The sequence below is a fragment of the Ascaphus truei genome, chromosome 5 (genome assembly GCF_040206685.1).
Source record: "Ascaphus truei isolate aAscTru1 chromosome 5, aAscTru1.hap1, whole genome shotgun sequence".
In the NCBI taxonomy this organism is placed as follows: Eukaryota; Metazoa; Chordata; class Amphibia; order Anura; family Ascaphidae; genus Ascaphus; species Ascaphus truei.
Window position 1 is genome coordinate 168,910,039 of NC_134487.1, and position 10,286 is coordinate 168,920,324.

Below are 10,286 nucleotides of genomic sequence, written 5' to 3' on the forward strand. Positions count from 1 at the left end.
TAGATGCTCTTTCACATTCTTGAATTTAAACTGTACAACTTTGACCTGTAACGTTAACCTGTGTATAGAGAGGCTCCAATTTTGTTTTTATTAGTTGCATACAATACTTGCCAATTGTTTCATTACACGTAACATGGTCCTTAATAATTAGTACCTTTGAACTACTGACACTTCCCGTAAGTGTCTCATAGGGAGATCGTTTATATTCTTCTGTCAGAGTAAGTATTATATTATCTAAACCTAGGAATACATTCCTGTATCAATTTCTTTACCACTGTCTTAGTGTCCACATATAGACAGGGGTAGATCTTAACTCACCCTAAAAAAATACAAATCATAACCAATACATATCGAAAATACAAACTCCTGGGTAAACCAATCAAATCTATTTATAAATTACCAAAAGGGCCTCATGGGCAAAAAATAATTTATCTGTGAATTCTTAATAGCTTTGCCTACTTTATATTGTCTGCAGATTTCACATTGTTCACATAAGTCGGTTGCTGCCCTAGCAAGCCCTGCGGTGAAACAATATTAATTAACCCCCCTCTCTGTTCACATCTAACCCATATACAATCTGAACAGTATATAACATTAAAAATAATAGCAAAACCAGGAGACTATTGAGCCCTGCCCAAACATATGTCATTATGAGTAGCCCCCCGTGATTCCCACCAATCAGCTTCATTATACAAAAATTCTTGGAAATAGGGTCTTTAAAATTTATATATATAGCGATTTTAACAATAGTTACTGCTTATGGTAAAAATAAAACCTGTAGTAGGTCTTAAGATATATAATATAGACAATAGGGAAACCTTTAGATATGAGAACATTCCGAAACCTTAGATAGGAGATTTGCGTTTAAAACCTCATGCTGGGAACCAACATAATTTGCCATCAAATTATCCTGCTGTATCTCTCCGACAGGAACCATCAGAATAAAAAATAAAATCTGTATTGCTCAGAGCTATATTCTTTAAAATAAAAAATTATAGATGAAGATTCAAAGAGAGACACCTTTGGAGAGAAAATGGTCAAAAGTGATAAAATGCATCACATATTCAGTTAAATTTACAGTAGAAAAATAATTTCGTATAGGACTCCACACTAATTCCCTGTACTGTATTCTTTATTAATCACTGAGCACACTTATGACGCTATACAAATAAAAACATACAAGCTCAGTATTACTTATTTTTATAACACAATAAAAATATATATTTGTATAAATATTTATACCTGGTAACACACTCTTTGTATCACTACAGCACTGGGTAACACTTTTAAAACCTTACTCTTGAATATATTAAAGTATACTACATATTAAATCTAAACATTATACATAATAAACATTCTATAATATAAAGTGACATATCATACATTATACTCCATGACATACAATGCTTCTATAGATAATGTGCTCAGAACAGAAAAAAACATTTGTCATACTGTATTGAGCAGCTCAGAGTTTAAAAAAATTGAGCTTCTCCCACAGCCCGAAGCAGGCTAAAATTTCCATGGCAAATACACAGCCAACCAACTTTACAAAGATAACAAAAAAACACATATTTCTCACTTATCCTAATAATAATAAAACAATATAGTTTGATCCAGCAAACTATATTAATAAAAATTCCCATCACTTTTCTTATTTTCATAACTACACTACATTTAAAAATAATTTGAAGCTACAGAGCTTCGAGTTAACTTTCGTGTCTGGAATGTATCTCTGCACATTCTTTAAGCTGAGAAGGGAGGCTGTCTGGGCTGCTATTCTGATTCTTTCTCTCTTTCTCCTCTCTTGAGATGGAAATAGAGCAGAAGGAAAAAATATCTCTCGTTTTAAGAAGCTCATTGCCTGGCCAGAACAATGAACCCTTAAATTATACCTCTGCTAATTATAAAAAAAATGGCAAAGATTAAAATATCTTCCCACATATACCCATTCTTTGTCCTCCTCTCTCTTTCCACAGACACTAAAACTCTCCTTTGTCCAGTTTTGATCACTTCGTATTGTAATGGGTGTACACCTTTTTTTTTAAATTTAAACTTCATCGCGAACAATTAATACTATTCTTATTTTTGTAATAACGTGCAAGTTCCTGGATAGTAATTTGATATACATATAAAGAAGCCGGCGTTCCCATTATTCAACTCTCCCACAAAAGTTACACACAGATAGGATTCCCTCAGGTACAATTCATTAGCATGTTCAGGTCCGTTGTTACAGCTCTTGTCAAAGGCACAACAGTAAATTGCCAGCACCGAGACTGCTTCTGTATCAAAACGTGACTCAGCCATTTATTGCTGTGGGGAAAAGGGAAGGATATCACCACAGACACACAGGGATTACGCAAACAATCAACCCTTTTACCATATTTATACCTGAAAATCTAATAATAAAACATTTTGGGGAAAAAAACTAATTTTCCCTACCTTGAACCTGTACCTACCTGTAGGGTGTGTTCCCCGCTCAGATTTGCAATACATGAGACTCCCTGAGCTTCTCAATCCAGGCGGGGAAGACGCCTCTTGGGAATCCACACTTTGGACTATCCCAGATTCTTTTAGGCAAAAAACATTCTGTTGAGAACAATGAGGGCACAGATGGACTGTGACATTATTAGTGACAGTCAATATGCACTCATACTTGGTTAATCTGGCATTAGGAATTTGGGTTGCATGTCTTAACTTTACATTGGGAAAATTGTAATTTCTATTTATTTACTCTATGCCGTTCTCCAGCCAAATCCTGCATCTCTTTTAAAAGCTTCGCAATTTTCTGACAAAATATCCTGACGTTCTAACACTTACACTTATAACACTTTATTTTGCTTCCTTGATCCCTATCCTGTGATCTATTCTGAGAATAAAATACCTGCTCCTCAGTTTTATCTTGTAAATAAAACTCTGTCTGCACTTGCACCAATTTAACACTTTCTTTTTGCCACTTTGTCTTTCTGATTTTTTCCCTTTGCTTCCTTACAGTGCTGCATGTGTTCTGCAACAGTACAGTTAGTTTCTTATTATAAATTTGAACAGAGATACCATGATAACTAAAAAACAAAACCTGTGCTACAGTAAAAATATATTAATGAGCTACGGAATTACTATGTAAATACAAATCTATACTTGAATTGGGGTGTAAAAAATATTTTTATAACTGCCTTCTCTGTTCACATTTTCTTTTAAAACTTTACACTAACAAACTAACATACAATACTACATAGGTTTATTTTAAACCTTATTATTCATTAATTCTAAATCATTAACTATCAGGGAGTGACACACAAACACTTCACTCCACGACATATAATAATTATGCCTTCAAATTAGTTACTATAGTCTTACTTAAACAAAAACAAACAAAAAAATCATTTAAAAAGAATGCCCCCTTTTTCTTTTTTTTTTCAGTGCAGAACATACTGTAGATATCAAAAATCCACACTAAACAGTAGTGCAGTGTTTACCTTCATTCTTGCAGAGAAAAAAAACTAAATACCCTTTGATTCTTATCCGTACAAAAAACTAATTTAATAAGAATGTACTTTTCTATTCTTATTTTTGTAACTAATCTGAATACTTTCATAATATCTATTAATACTCTAATTTCTTTAAAACTACTTTTTTTTAGAATTCTAACAAAGGTTTATGATTAACTTGTATACTGGGACGTGTACACACTCCCGTGTAAGTTTCTGTTAAGAAGGGAGGGATGGGGGCTGCTTCTGCCGCTGTGGGCTACAGACATTTTCAAGACAGAGCTACATTGATTTTTAGGTTCAGTCCCTCATTTCCTTGCAATTAATATAATTTATACCTCACACAGATTGTACCTCACACAGAATGTACCTCACACAGAAAGTACCTCACACAGAGTGTACCTCACGAAGACTTCACTAAGCTATCCATTAAAGTGATGCCACATCCTTTTGAACTAATGTAAGCTATCACATGGTACAGCAACCAATGGGAATGTCTTCAATCCCATTGGCTTTCATACCATGTGATATAGCCATGTGGTTTCAAGGATGTGACGTACCTCCTTTGGAGATGACATCACATCCTTAAAAAGAAAAGAGGTGGGCACATGATACAGCGTCCAATCAAATTGGAGCTGTACCATCTGACCATAAAATGTGACATAATTACTTTATGTTTGGGAGTGAATTCTTCTTACAGACATGCATTACCGACATGGGGACCAGGATTGCACCGAGCTATGTGAACTTGTAAATGGGGACAGGGGAAGAGTAGTTCGATTTGAAGTAACAACCCTTTCCGTGCAAGCCTGGTTCTTATATCTATGTTTTGTCTTTCTCTGTCCACATGAAATTATTCACTGTTTCCGACTTAGGAGAGAAACATTTATCAGTGTGCAGAGTCTCTGTGACACAAGACACCCGAGTGGGATCTTCTCCGCCCCCATCCGTGATGTCACGATCCGGAAGGGTCGCCACATATGGTGGGGATCAGGGGCTTTGCGTACACGTTGCCGGTGTCCTGCTAGTAAAATTTGTTTTTGACCCTGTGTGGCCTACTGTACAAACACTTGATGCGACTGGAATATGTGAGTGCATTTTCACTTACAAAAATACAATATTTAGAAAAAAAGTCTTAAAAGCAACTTAACAAATTGTTTAGTCTAATACATTAAACTTAATTAATTAGTAACAATTAATCAGAAAGGAAATCACGTCTTTCGAGTTCTTATCCAACCACTAGATATGAAACTGAAATAAAAATTCAAAATATTTTACTGGTAAAATAATAATATCTTCTGATTCCTGTAACTGTTGCTACTGTATGTACAAGGGAAAATACAGTCCCAATTCCCTTAAGAGAATCTGTTTGAACATTTATAAACTAAAAAGGAACAGCTGTTTTTTTCAAGTGAAGAGAATGTTACAATCTTTTTGATTTTGAACAACAGGAAATTAAAGTCTAAATTCCCCAGTATACTTCAAAGAGGGGTTATCTGAAGTGCAAGATCACAAAAAGAACAAAATCATAAAAAATGTGTTTACTTGGTACATTGCAAAGTCATCATTTTGAGCTATGTGCCATTTTGTAAGCTATGTTTTCATTTACTTTATCCCTTTATGGGACTATGGGAATCTTTAGAAATGTAGGCCCAATTCTAGTCTAGACTCTAGACTAATGATTATCCAATGCAAACACCTGCATATACGTTTTACATTGATTTCCTGCTTATCTTCAATGTGTAGGGCAAATGTGTTTTCTACGCAAAGGTAAGGTTATTCTGTCCCATAGATAGGAGTGTTTTCTTAAGAATTGTACTCTTTGACAGTAAAACGTAGAGTATTGTCAATGAATGTATCATTTTTAGAATGTTGCTTAATTTCCTTTCCTTTTTCTGTGTGTACTCAGTTAAAGAAGTTAAGATGAGCATGTCCGTGGGTCTCAAATCCAAGATCCACGTATTTCAAAATTCAATTCAAACTTTGAATCGAACAGTGTGAGAATTCGTCTTTTAAGGGGAAATCCAAGTCAAGCATTTTAAGAATACCACGTTCAAGATGGACTCTGACCCTAGCTTCAATTTGCATTTTCAAATCTGAGCAAAATACAAGTTAAATCTTCTTTGTCAGTGGATAAGTGGCCATTGTAGCCATTTTTGTTCCCAGTTTTCCTAAAAATAAAACACTACCCTATTCAATTAAACTGTTTACTACAATAATGTATTCTAGGCTAGTACTGAGTAGAGATGGACGAATATTTTTTTGCGGATTTAGACCCACCTCGCCTCAGCCAGTTCCTTTGGACCACGGATTTCCGTGAACCTGTCTCAAAAATGGCAATTCCCCTTTTGTGGATTTTTTTTTGTAAGACCCACAATCCATCCACAGATTCCGCAAGCCTTTGATGGATTTTAGGAATCCAATCCGTGGATTCGTCAATTCACACGCGGATTGCTGAATCCATGGATTGAATTGTTAAAATCCGCCAGCTGATTGTATCGAATGGCGGTTTTGGATTAATCCACGCAGATTGAAACAGTAACAATCCATTGGTGGTTTTTACACTGTGGAATGGGTTTAGTATGGCAAACTCGAGAAATTCAAGGAAACAGATTTGGACTGGTTCATCCATCTCTAGCGAGGAGATAGAGGTACATTGTACAGCATCGGAATATATGTAGATGTGTGTAACCTCCCGCTGTGAACACACCCATAGACTCCTTAGCACAGTCACAAGCGCTGACAGAGGAGATTATGTCTTCAGCACAAAGGCTGTGCTGATATCAAGACTCCCAAACACCAGACCCAGAGACTGACCTGAAGGGCCACCTGCTTTGAGGTACCTATTGAGACTTTGGGGTGATTGGCTGGTAGGCTGGTAATGGGATTTTCTTCCCAGGCTTGCATATAGGGTCTGGGAAGTAAGCTAGCCCTTACAAAGAGGTAGGTGTTTGTTTCTTTTGTATATATGTACTGTATATTGTCATAAACTGCTGTTTAAAGTGATAGGTGAAATAAAGCCATGCTTAATTTCTCCCACATCTGTCTCTCTGAGTATACCTCGGCACAGTTCTCTTACAATGTGCCAAGTTACACTCTCACTGTGTGGTAAACAATGGTGTGCTGCACCTAATCACAGTCTCGCATTGTTGTTGGTACTATATACAGGGAGACTATGAGGAGGGGTTTCTTATATTTATTTTTCAATAAAGTCTCTTACTGCAGCGTGAAAGAGATAATTGAAAAAAATAAAAATATTTCCAGAACTACAGAACAAATGCGAAAAACAGGAAGGGTCAGAGATCAAGGCGATCTTGGAGAGGAGTGTGTGCAGTGTTCCAAGCCTGGGGCATCTTTCCAGCAAAATTATCAAACAGCAGCTTTCCCCCGGTGAGCACATCAAGTGTTTGAAAATTACAACGGAGTGCACTGGTGATATTGGGAAGTTCTGCATACCCCCCTCCCCCGGATGACTGAGGAGAGAGAAGGAGCTGTTTTGCCACAGTTGTACTCACATGCTTGAAACAAACTGCTGTGTTGTAAGTAGGATTCTGGTTTTATAAAAATACCATCTTCAAGAAGCCATCTCCATTTTTATTGAACATACAGTAGTTGTTTTCAGTATTTTTAATAAATTAGTTTCAGTGTTCATTTAGCTTCTCTTTTTTTGTGTGTTTGATTTCACATATCACGTGACGCCATCCACGAAGTCTGCAAGCCAGTCCAGGTGCATATGATTGGATAATGCTATAAGGACTAGATGCCTACTTATTAGTGCATTTGGACATTTACTTGGACTATATCTTTAAGGCACCAGTTTGTATCTGTTTTCTGAAAAACAGGAAGTGAAATATATATATATATATATTTGTTGTACATGTAGCCCTGTGTAATTTTGGATTTAGATACCTCTCTCATTCTGTGCAGTAATCCCTGTTAAGAGGGCAGGTTTGACAGAAGTCATCATGGAGGTTTGCCCTCAACCCCTGTGATGTGTAAGATGTAGCAAAGGAAGTGACAGCATGCTCTGTGTCCACTATTAGTGACTCAGGGGTGGGCCTTCTGGAAGCTATATATTACGCATCACTTCCTAAAGTTAGCAGTTCAAGTCAGCTCTGTCTTGAATCAAGTCTGTGAAGTTCAAGTGTCAGTAGTGACAGAGTGACAAGCTGACCCCACACTGTGTCCAGGGCTCTGACAAAGCTGGTGGCCCTCTCTTAGGGGAGAGGTGGCAGAAATATCCCTGTCTCTATTATAGAGTCAGGAGAGAACTTCCTTGAGGTGTGCAGCTATATGATGCGCGGCTAAGTACCGGCCACTATGATGGGCAGTCTGCCATGCATGATGCAAATAAAGATGCCCTTGATTCAAAGACCCTTCTTCCCTGTGACTGGAGTTAATCTGGAAGAAGATGCACCCAGGAGTTCTCTTCCAGAGATTTCTCCCTGCTATCGTGGGGATCTGGAAGGGATGGAGGCGCTGTACCAACTGTGAGTAGAACTCAGCACTACCTCACACGCCTGTCATGGTGAAATCCCCACTACCAACGAGCAGGAGACTCAGGAGTCCTGTGAGCCAGCAGGGGCACCACACTACACTGACATGTAATGGGGGGCAGTTTTTGGGTAGGGGTCAAACCGTTACATTTTTGGAGGCGCCGCTGAGATCATCAGGACAGGCTTTTGCTAGGCTGACTAGGAAACAGGGAATGTATGCTGCCAGGATGTTCTGTGGAATGGAAGGGAGCCTAGGGGTAGTCAGGGGTGGGATGTCTGCTCACAAAGAAACCCTAGGGCCTGATATGGAGTAAAGTAGGTCTGGAGACAGGGCTATAGCTGTCCTAGTCACCTTGAGGCAGCTAGTCGTAGGATGCCTTAGGGGGTAGCCTGGTTAACATGGATCAGGAACTCCTGGGAGGGTCTGCACTAGGTGTAGCCAAAAGTAGGTGATGCCCTAGTACTGCATGGGAGAAGCCAGAGTACTCTAGCCAGTAACCAGACTACTTACCACAGAGCACATACTGGAGGATAGTGTGTACAGCATACAGTTTGAGAGTTAGCCTAGCCTGAGGTAGTGCATACATGAGTAAGACACACATGAGATACATGTAGAGGTGCACTGGCATTCTTTATTGCATCAGAAATGGTGGCTGCCCAGCAGAGAGGAGCACCATGTGCGATTGCAAGAAGCAAGTAAAAATGGCGACTATAAGTAATGATGTCCCGCGCGGTGCGGAGAGTTCAAGATGGCGGCTCGCGCCTGATGAAGAAAGTGCACGTGGTGTGTGTACCACGGAGGAACAAACTACAGAAGTGACTTTTGCTTGTTTGCTGTGGAGTGGCGCTAAAGCAGTGGCTGCGCCGTTCTTGTCCTGCCTAGGTTCCTGGAGGAAAGTTGTGAGGACATTGTAATTATGTGTGGAAATAATGGAGTATCTGATTGCCAGACGGTGATCACTATGCAAGTAACCCCTGCTGCTAATGTGGATTGCAGTGTGATCCAAAATGGTGGCTCCCGCTTCCCTGGGAGACCGCGTGGGCTGTGTGCAGAAGAGACTTTTGCAAGAAGTTGGCCGGGAGAGGCGCGAAAGAAAGAACCCCACCCTGCTGGGGAAAGTGGCGCAAAAGCTGTGGGCACGCCCTCCTGGACTGTGACAGGCTCAGAACCAATTCTGGGTCATGATGTGCAGCTATGGGACCCTCCTCTAATCACCACCAGAGCGTGGAGTCCTTGCATCTGCCAATGGCGAACGGAGCTGACTGAGGGAGGAGCTGGAGGTGCGCTTCCTGTCCCTCAGTTGCGAGGAGCTGGTGAACAGGAGAGACTGCTGTGCCGTGTGTCTCCCTTGCTAAACACCACTACCAATTGTGCCATGACATTGCCATACACCCCTACCAACTGCCAGGAGGCTTCCTGGTAGTGAAGGCGGGTGGAAAAGAGACCCTGCGGTGCTTGTGCATGCAGTGCAAGTTACCCGGCGGAGAAGCCAGCACCACGGCACGATGTCCGCAATGCGGCATACACTACCTGTGGGCCATGGAGTCGTTCGTGCCTGGGCACGCCGCGGAGGCCGGAGGAGAGACAGCCAAGCTGACGGCTGGAGCCTCGCCCAGAGAGAAGCAGGAGAAGGTCGATCCCAGAGAGGGGGGATCGCTCCTCATGATGGTACCTGAGAGGAGTGGAACTGGGGCCTGCAACCGCAGCGAGAACCTAGAACCTCGCTGTTGGTCCCCTGCGGAGGTACCCTTACCATCATCGGTGTCTGTTTTGTCGGACGACGAGCAGGGAAGCCCTACACCGGTGGTGATGTGCCTACCGGCGGGCCACTACAGCGGTGCTGAAAGGCAAGATAAAGCTCTTACCGGTGGTCTCGAGGAGCTGAGCCTCGAAATCCCGCAACAACCCGCGCTGGTGCGGCCGGAGCAGCGGAAGAGTCCCACGGCCGTGGCGACTCCCAGCGTGAAAGGAGAAGAAGACCTCATCGCAAGCCAGCGGAGTGGTGAGATACCCTCTTACCTCCCACAGGCTCCGATGGAGGCGGCCGAGGAGAAAGGCCCGACCAAGGCCCAACGGGAGCTGAGGAGCGACCTTCTGTATCTGGCGCTGGACGTCGAAATGGAGGAAGAAGTTCCGGTGGGGGACCCCACCCAAGATGGCGTTGCATCCCGTGAGACCGATGACGTCACTTCCGGTGGCTGCAGCGGAGCCAACCGGAAGCAGCCGTCGCCGCCGATGATCAGCACCAGCCTGTCCAAAGAAGATATGGACAGATACCGGGAGGCAGTGAAGAGTCGGGGAAGC